The sequence below is a fragment of the Ailuropoda melanoleuca genome, chromosome 15, assembly GCF_002007445.2.
Source record: "Ailuropoda melanoleuca isolate Jingjing chromosome 15, ASM200744v2, whole genome shotgun sequence".
NCBI classification, from domain to species: Eukaryota; Metazoa; Chordata; class Mammalia; order Carnivora; family Ursidae; genus Ailuropoda; species Ailuropoda melanoleuca.
In genome coordinates this window covers 75,418,236-75,428,384 of record NC_048232.1, presented here as the reverse complement: position 1 = coordinate 75,428,384, position 10,149 = coordinate 75,418,236, and the positions used below count along the sequence as shown (strand labels likewise).

General features: G+C 48.4%; 1 long non-coding RNA gene across 1 annotated transcript in view; it reads left to right on the top strand.

The window, feature by feature from the left end:
• LOC117796388 overlaps nt 1-6,962 on the top strand; it is a 9,114-nt gene extending 2,152 nt beyond the window's left edge. Inside the window, exons 2-4 of the long non-coding RNA XR_004620859.1 lie at nt 5,612-5,790; nt 5,906-5,982; nt 6,841-6,962. This is a non-coding gene — a long non-coding RNA (uncharacterized LOC117796388). The remainder of the gene's footprint in view (nt 1-5,611; nt 5,791-5,905; nt 5,983-6,840) is intronic.
• Nucleotides 6,963-10,149: the final 3,187 nt, after the last annotated feature.

Here is a 10,149-nt window from a genome sequence, read left to right as displayed (position 1 = left end):
AAAAAAAGAGCAAGAGCAAGAGACAGAGCAAGAGGTGGACCCTTAACTACAGAGAACGCACTGATGGTTATCAGACGGGAGGTGGGCAGGGGGGTGGGTGAGACAGGTGATGGGGGTAGACAAGGGCACTTGTCATCATGAGCCTGGGGTGATTTGAGGAAGTGTTGAATCACTGTATTGTTCACCTGAAACTAATATAACAGTGTGTTAACTACAGATTTCACTCATGTGGAATTTAAGACACCATGTAGATAGATCAATGTAATGAGAAAGAACTACTGAAATGTAAAGGCATAATATAGATATTATCATTGACATACAAATAAAAAAATATAAAATAAAATAAAAAAAACTTTTTCTTTATGTTTAGAATTCCATTTCCCCACCAAAATTTTGAGATCATATTCCTTTATTTCTTTCCTGTTTTCCTAGGCTTGAAACTTTTGTATTAAATGATTTAATTTATCATAATGTGTGGGTGAGCTGAGAGTCTAAATGGGTCATTTTCTGCCAACATGAAACAAAGTGAATTTTTTTTCCTTTTTAATGATTTTTTATTATATTATGTTAGTCACCATACAGTACATCCCCGGTTTCCGATGTAAAGTTCGATGCTTCATTAGTTGCGTATAACACCCAGTGCACCATGCAATACGTGCCCTCCTTACTACCCATCACCAGTCTATCCCATTCCCCCACCCCCCTCCCCTTTGAAGTCTTCGGTTTGTTTCTCATAGTCCATAGTCTCTCATGTTTCATTCCCCCTTCTGATTACCCCCCCACAAAGTGAATTTTGATCGCTGGAGGGACAAGGTACATGTTGTTGGAAGGAAACTGGATTTGCTCAGTTTAGGAAATTGGTGTGGGAAACGGTGAGGAAGGGGGAATAATGAGCATAAATGGGGGAGGGTAGAGTTCTTCTGGAATAAAGGGCCCATATATTGTAATGATTCTTAACCAGGCTGGACATACGTGTGGACTGGGCAGCTTTCACGAGATAACCAAGCCAGCGCCCTTCCATTGGTAGGCTGATATGAGACGAGGGTTCATCTACTTTTTAGAAAGCTCCCTGGGCACCACTGATGTGGGGGGATAAATCTAGTTGGAGCAGACCGAGAGAGGTGTCAATGCCAAGCTGAATATAACTGTAGGTCCAGGAAGCCCCTGAGAGGAGAGTAGGAGCATGGATTTTGGACTCAGGCAGGTGTAAGTTTCAGTATCATTTTTGCCACCTGCAGGCTGTTACTGGGGCAGACCGCTGGTCTGTCTTCTCTGAGTCTTATTTTTCTGTCCTATACAAACTTAATCATATTTACCTCACAGGGCTGTGATGATTCAGTGAGAAATCAAAAGTAAAATGCTTGGCTCAGCACCTGACATTTTAATTAATTCTCCCTTCTTCCTCTTGAGTGAGCCTTTGGCCCATGCCAGGCCTGCTTCACAGCCTTTGGGATGAACTGATGCAAGACGTTTCCAGAAGATACATGCAAATACATGTCAGGATGAGAAACGAAAACAGGTCCAAGTGTCCGTTAGTCCCAGAGGTTTCAGAAGCCTTCAGAGAGGCTGTACCTTTTTGGAGAGGAATCCTCCTTCCTCAGAGAAATGGAAGAAACCTTTGAACGTCACAAAGGCCTTGCCTTCATAAGCTTGGCAAAGGCAAAATCTGGCTTTACTATAGGCCACCTCGGCTCGGTAGCAGAGATAATCCCAGCTCCTGGGCAGTTTCGCTAGTAAACCAAGCACAGCTGTTGTGAAAATAATGCAGGCATAGTCACTTTCATGAAAGAAAATTCTCACGCAAATCTGTTTACAGAGTGAAGGAGCTCCTTTCTCCGGAATGGAAAATGCCTTTACTTCTCAGAAGATCCACCTGCCTTAATTTCGTATCATTGGTATTCATTCAGCGACTTGACAAATATTTATTGATATCACTTCTGTTTGACGAGTACTTTGGAACTGCCTCTGCACAGTACTCATTTAAAACCGGTTTTCCATGCTGCCCTGCATACAAGTTGATGCCAAATATTTATTTTTGGGTGCTAATCAGCACTCCTTGGAAGAATGCTAATTAGAATGCTAATCTGTCTTCTTCGGAGGTCACCCACCCAAAAGACAGTTAGGATGAGTGGAAAGGGAGAGGAGTTTGGAATCAGAAGCATGCGTCTCAAACCTGGACTCCTGACTGTGTGACTTTAAGCTGCTGGCTAGAACACACTGGGCTCAGGTCTTACTTTTCTCTCAAATGAGAATGCCTTTCTTACTCTGAAGTCAGTGCTCTCTTCCTGGAAGAGCAGACTGGGTCAGTGGAAAGGAGGAATGAACTTATTCCTTTTAGAAGACAGAAACTTGCATGGTATCAGAGAGGAGAGAGAAAGAGGCCAGCCTGCCCACGGGGAGGTTGTGTTTGGGAACGAGAGGTAACACTGGGACAGTGGAGAACGGGCCCTTCTGCATGGTACGCTAGTCACACCCCAAAAGCCCAGGCTTAAAGATGTGGTCTTGGAAGTCTCTGTATGATGGAGGGGCTTGAGCTGTGGTGGGATACGTGCGCACCAAGAGTCACGTTGCAACTGAATTGAAAGCTTTCTGAGTAGAGTGTTTGTCTGCTTTGCCTTCACTTCTGACAAATAGGTCGAAAGAAGGGTGGTATTTCTTTCACTTGAAAAACAATAGGACCCAGGCTTTATTGGAGCAAGAGGGCCTTAAGTCATTAAGGATCTGCCTTTCTAAGAGACTTGAAATCTCGTGGCTGATAGAGGGGCAGAGAGGAGTTCATTAGTTCATTACTGACTCAATCTCTTCCAAATCCTGGACAGGTCTCCTGAATTACTGTGATAATCATTGTGTTTGAAATCTTCCTGATGAACACCTAGTGGCCTCACTCTTATCCACCCCCTTCTAGGTGAAACATTTCCAAGGCTCATCTGGGTTGTATACAGCAGGTCCCTAGTTCTGCCCGCTGGGTCCCAGGTGAGAGCCTAAAACTGATGAACCCTCTACCTGCTCCACCCCTACGGGGTCCCTATAAAAGGAAGGGGCCCAGGACTTAGCAGAGGTCACAGAATCTGAACCGCTGGACTCCCTTCTCAACCTTTTTGAAGGTTGAGGAATTCCACCAAAGCAATATAAAACTGCATTTACCTACAATTCTGGTATCATGTTGAGACCTAAGGATTTTCAGAGCAAAAGGCCAATGTAAGGAAACAATAAGTCTCCCTGCAGTTAAGCTTCAAGGGATCACAGGGTGTTAATGGTTAGGGACCCAGCCTACACAGAACAGTAAGATTCAGTTCACCAGGCAGTTTCTGAGCTCTTACTAGGCACCAGATCTGGGGCTGGATACTGGGTGGCGGTGGTGGTGGTAGGAGAGATCCAGAGATAATACTGCTAATGATGATGATGAAGACAGTAGCATGTGCTGGGGGCTGAGTGCGTGCCAGGAATTGTGCTCATTTGTTTATTCTCTAAAAAGTAGGGGCTCCATAAATACTTGTTGGTGAACTACTCACTCGCTGCTTCTACACTGGCCTCCTCTCTGATCCTCAGATGCACCTCAGGGCCTTTGTACTCACTCCTTTCTCTACCTGGAAGACTCTTCTTCTGGATATTTGCATGGCTGGCTCCCATACCTCCTTGAGGTCTTGACTCCAATGTCACCTTCTCAGTGAGGTCTCCTTGACCACGGAATCTAAAATAGCAATCCCAATCCCACAGCTTTCCTGTTTCCCTTTCTCCACTTTACTTTTCCCCCTTAGCACTACCTAGCATCCTGTGTTTTACTGATGTGCTATTACCTGGTCTCCCTTGCTGGCATGAAAGCTCCACAAGGAGAGGGATTTTGAGCTGTTTATTCATGGCTGTAGCCCGCTTGGCTAGGTCGGGTGCTCAAATTTGTGCAATTTGTGAATCAAATGAAAATCATACTTTCTGGGTCAGTTACCCATGCAACTATAAGCATTAAGGGTAGTGCGGTGAAATGAAGCCAACAAGGTTTTGCCCTCTAGAGATCCATGGCCTGGTGGGGATAGGATAGTACCCTAATTACATAATGATCTCCATTCTGCTGAAACAGAGCATGTTGGGTGCTTTACTGATATTCTTTCACGGGAATCTTACCATAGTTCTAGGCCATTGGTGGTACTGTAAGGCACGGTTTATGGATGCTATTTTAGTTTTTTCCAGGGCTGAAAATATCCAGCTAGGCTCTGAATTATAGGGGGGCTGGCTTTATTTAGTTGGCACATATTAATGATTATGATGTGTCTGAAGCTTACAGTGATCATGGTCTCTTTTGTTTTTGTCATCTCCCGTGGGTCCTGAAAAATATTCATCTTCCCCTATAGATGAGGAAACCAAGGACCAGAGAAGTTAGGTAACTTTCCAGAACCACACAGTTTCGTAAGGCTTCCAGATAGGATCAAACCCAATCCGTATCCTTAACCACTCTCCCTCATTCTGAGGGACTGGGGCGGGGGAGGGGACAGGTGGTCAGGGACTAGATTTTCCTGGAAGGAGGCTGCTGGGACTTCCAGATTGGAAAGCTGGGGAGAAGAGCTTGAACAAAGAACAAGGGCTTGCAGGTGCCTGCGGGGCAGGGGGAGTGGAAACCTAGATGGGAGGGGAGGCGTTGTTCCCACGCCCTCATCCCTGCCCCCCTCCCCCACCGCCCCACTCCTGGTCATTGTGCTCTGCCTGTGATAAGATGTGGTAGATTTCTTGAGCAAGGTTGGGGCAGCATTTTTTTTTTTTAAAGATTTTATTTATTTATGTGACACAGAGACAGCCAGCGAGAGAGGGAACACAGCAGGGGAGAGGGAGAGAAAGAAGCAGGCTCCCAGCGGAGGAGCCCCATGCGGGACTCGACCCCAGAACTCCGGGATCACGCCCTGAGCCGAAGGCAGACGCCCAACGACTGCGCCACCCAGGCACCCCTGGGGCAGCATTTTTATAGAGACTTCTTTATCTCATTCACTAAGGAATCCATCATAGCCATGCATCTCTTCTATCTTTTTGGTTAAATTAGCAACACATTTTTTTACAGGCTGTCTGAACCTATCCTACAACATTGCATTTCCACATATTACCCACTTCTACTAAATTTTCAAAACTTGGAGACTTTCCCAACACCCCACCCCTAGAGTGTGGGTACTCTGACAGTGCAGGGTGCTGAGAATCAGAAGGCAGTCTTAAGTTATGTGCAGTCATATCCATACAATTAGCCATCCGTCATGTTTTGAGTGCCTCCTGCAATCTGGGCACTAGGGATAAGCAAAGGAATTGATCAGTGTCTTCTCCGAAAGCTCTAGTGTGGAGGACAGTATGTAAACAGGCAATCACAATACATCCTGGTAGGTGCTGTGAGCATCCGGGGGCTGGGGGGGCACCAGGGAGGCACGTCTTATCCAGGTTGGGGTGGGGCATGACAAGGGTCAAGGAAACTGAGGTCCTTAGAGGTTATGGCAAATTACGGCAGCTGAAGGGAAGCGCAGTCTGGCTACCCAGAGTAGGAAGGGATTGGAGGGAGAAATGAGGCTAGGGAGAGAAGCAGGAGTCAGACTGTCAAGAGTTTTAAAATATACACTTTTATTTTTGTATTTTTTCCCTACAGCATACGTAAGCGTAAAACATCTCCACCAGCACCTGGTGAGGGAGCAGTTGCAGAGGTGAGTTACCAGTGTCAGGCTGAGGTACGGCCCTGTCCTCTCCTTCCCAGTTCGAGATTCCTGATGCTCATTAAACATCTGGATTTTATCAGAAGGCCTTGGATGAATGACTCCATCAGACTAGGTTTGTTTCCTTATCAGTCTCTCCACACATGGCTAATTGGGAGTGTGCTCTCAGATCAACTGCCTCTTTTCTAGCCTTGACTCCTACCATTCTCAAGTTGTGTCCCCTTGTGCAGGTTGTCCCCTGTCGTGGGTAAACTGGATCAGCACTCCTGCAGCGCCTCCATCGAAGGCTCACGGAGGCTGGAAGGAGGTAATGCATGTTAAGCTCCTGGCATAATGCCTGGCACACCGTAAGTGATCAGTAAATGGTGACTTTTGTGGTCCTACGGGTCCCCCGCAGCCTAACCGTGTTAGCGATCACCCTCTTGATCTTCGCCGTCCCCATCATCATCACCCACTGTCACCCCTCCTGCCATCATTCCCGATACCATAGTAATGATACTGAAATTCTAGAAGGTCGTTCCTCGCTGGGATCCTTCCCTCCATTGTCCCTCCTTGTGGTCTTCTTATGAAAGGGAAGGCCCTACGTAGAGGGATTTGACTCACATGAAATTCATGACATTTATTGAGCTCCTGCTATGTGCCAGACATTGTGTTCTAGGCACTAGGGAGTACAAGAGTGAGCTCAAGAAAGTTTTCAGGCATGGAACTTCACACTCTAATGAGAAGAGACAGACAATAATAATTAAATAAGCAAATACACAGTTTGTCAGAGAAAAACAAATACTATAGAGAAAAATGAAGCCAGGGAAAATGGACAGACCGTATCTTGGGTTGGCCAGTTGTTATCTTCCGGCTTCCGAGAAAGAATCCCCTATGCACGGAGCTACAGCATTCGGAGTTAGGGAGCTCCTGGGGGTGGGAAGAGCTGAGGCCGTGTCCTAGCGCTCCAGAGCCAAGTACAAAGGAGGCCCCCACCTCTAACACACACCCTGGTTGCAGGGCATTCAGGCCCATGTCTTGGCCTCTGGAGGTCTTGTCAACCTGGAACTGAGAAGAGGCAATCAACAGTAGGTAGTGGGGGCTTTCTGCTGAGGCACTCCAACGGAAATACGGAAAACCAAGAGGGCCGCAGGCCTACAAATCTCTATCATTTATGTCCATGCAGCCTGAAGGTGTTCAGAAGTGTCTTCGCACAAGCTGGGGGAAAGGAAGAGATATTTCTAGCTTTTCCTCCTCTTCTCCACCCACATTCCCGACCATCTACTACGCTTTCGGGGGGAAGAAGAGGACCAGGGATAGAGGTGAAAAACTCGGTGGCGGCGGAGAGCAAGGAAACCTGCCCCACATGGATGGTGTGCTGGTGCAGAGGACGGGCTAGGAGAATGGACATCTCCCAGCACCACTGCTGCCTTCCTGCCCCAGACGATGCACTTCCACGACGAGGCACTCATCTCCTCTGGGTGCAGCCACATACCACGGCAGAACCACGCTTCAAGGGCAAACACTGCCTGCTTTCTCAGGTCAAACACATACGGTCTAAAAGCCACATACGGTGCCGGGAGTGCCAAGAAATAACGATGAAAGAAAACGGTTGAAATCTAGACATAGAAGCTCTGTGTAGCTCTGCTTTTGCTCAGTGACTCTGCAAGTCGTATTAACTACCCTCTAGTCACTGAGCCCTGCTATGTGCCCCGTATCATACGCTGTCTCGCAGCGACCTGGTGAGGTAGTCCTTATTACCCACCTCTCACAGATGAAGACACAGACGTTCAGAGAGGTCGCACTCTCCAGTCAGTCATGGAAGCTGAATTTGAACCCATGTCAGTCTGTTTGGGAGCCCGTGTCTTAACCATTATACTTCACTACTCCCCAGAGGAAAGGGTCAAGAGGGAAACACTGAAAATAGCAACACTCCCCTCCCCCACCTGCTATGCTTCCGGTGCTCAGCAGAGGCGGAAAATTGAGAAACCTTCCATGCTTTCTGGCCTAAGGTCTGTCTCAACTCCAAAAAATGTAAATATTTAATTATTTCTGATACCAGAGGTGACTATTTTTCTCTAGGACATAGATTAGTAGAATAAGAAAGGTCTTTAGAGATGCAGAACAGCTGATCTTGAAATCCACAGAGAAGGGTAAGTACACTTCTCGAGGTCACAGAGCTAGGTTGGTGGCAGAACTAAGGTTAAAAGAGCCGTGCTCTGCCTCCCAAGCCAGAGCCCGGCAGAGCCCCCAGAGCCGCTCTGCAGGTATCACCGCCCTGACAGATGACTGCTTGAAGGACCATGACCGTTTTGTTTGCACACTAGGGATTTTAAACACAAGCTGAACTCAGCTGAACAGTTTTTAAACAAGGCTCTTCTAGCACCTTCTGATGAGTTAGTCTCTGCCATCTCCTTTCCCCCCTCCTAGGTCATGTGCTCTTTTAAATTAGGAGATTCCTACTATTTCTCCTTGTATTTAGCTGGAGTGGATGTTCCTCTCTGTCTGGAGCAGATGGTTGTATTTCTGGTTCAGATTCTGCTGTAATTTACTCTGGCCTCCCACACTAATACTGACTCTTCTGCCTGCCTGGCTGGCTTCTACCGACCTCTGCAATCTGGACCCATTCCACCCAGCTCATCTTTTCTTCCCTACGTCGTGCCACACACTACTTCTTGTCAGATTGGAATCCTGGGCTCACCCTATTTCTGCCACAGAAATATCCTCCCGGCTCTCCCCCTGTGCAAATCCACTCTTCAAGGCTTTGCTCAGATCTTCCTGCCCCATATTTCCCCATGTACCTACAGCCCTATGATGAGCTCTCTTTACATTTATTTTCTCAAGCACATAATTTGGCCCTCAAATTGTTTCCGCACATTCCTCCAAATGTAATGCAGGCCCCCTGAGGGCAGGCCCACGTGTTCATTGGTTCCCTAGAGATTTTTAAAAGCACCTCATATGGTGAGATACAAAGAGAAATATAAGCGATGGCTGCTTCTTGTCCTGGAGGAGGGGAGACTAGTACTTTGCAGACATCTGTCTGGTGCATACTGGACCCTCCACAAAGGTTTATTATATTGAACTAACATATATGATGCCCCTTATTGCAACTATTTGCTGTCTCTAAGTGCCATGAGAGGTGGTGTTATAGCGAAGGCATCATGAAAGAAGTGGCATTTGACTGGGCCTTAAGGACAAGAACGGTTGCTTTAAAAAAACAGAATTGGCAGAAGAAACGGCATTCCTACAGCTCACTGTCAGGCACGCACACTTCCTGGCACACACAGCGCACCAGGTTCAGGGGGGAAAGCAGTGGACTTCTGTCCCTGCCCCCGCACCAACTAGTCTCAGTTGAGAGTGGACAAGTTGCTTAAGTTCCCTGCCCCCTCCCCTTTCCTTCCCACTCCAAAGCAGGATGCTCTCTGGAAGAGGTCAAGGTTCAAATCATAGCTGTGTGACCTTCAGCCAATAGGTTGGGGTGGGGGCTCAGTTTCCTTCCAATAAAATGGGCAAAATAATCTTGTCTTGCAAGCTTTTTGTGAGGTTTTAAGAACCTATTTAAGTTGCTAAATGCAGAGCTTGGCCGTTATTGTATTTCCTTCTACCAGAGTGGGGGTGACAACCCCGATCTACCTCCTTCTCCTTGCGCCGCCCCCGGTTTCCCAGCACACAGCACAGAGCCTGTCCGTTGTAGGGGCTTCGGGTAGACTGCAGGACCCCTAAAGAGAAAATGGAGTTGAAAGGGCTTCAGAAAAAAGTAAACGGCATCGACAGTGGACTGACCAGGGTAAGTGGGATGCTCAATAAATGTGTTTCCTTGAATAGACTTTCTGCAGTCCAAGAATCTTTGCTAACTCTCCCTAAACATGCCTCCGCGGAGCCAACTGGATTCTCGACAGCTCATTCTGCCTCCGCCTTCAAACCCCAGTAAAGAGTCAAGGCCCAATTCGTGTCGGGTTGGGAGGGTGGGATGGGGAGGCGGGATTTCCTCAAGTCCCCGGAGAAAAGATGGGGGCGTGGTCCGGTTCCCGCCTCCTTACTCCCACTCCCAGGGGCAGGGCTCCTGGGCACCCCCCTTCAGCTCCTCTCTCAACAGGTCGTAGGGAGGGGACTCGAACTTGGCCCACGGCAAAAGCTCAAGCCCAGCTCTCCTCCCTCCAACCCGCCTGGCCACCCCTACTTCAGCCGCCTATCCCTGGGGCCCTCGTGGTCCCCGCTCAGTCGCCAGTCCCGCCCCCCCTCTCGACCCAGCCCTGCGCCCCTCCCTTTGGCCACCTCGACTCCCGGCCCCCGCCTCGGTAGAGCCAGGCCAGCTGCCCTCCCTACTTCGGCGCCTCCTGCCCCTCCCATTCGGCCACTTCAGTCGCCTGCCCCGGCCTCCGTAGACCCTGCTGGGACACCCTGCCCCCCATCCCGGCCGCCACAGACCGCGCGGCCACCACCCTCCCCTCGGCTCCCTCCGCCCCCACCCCAGGCCTTGTAGACCCCGCTGGGA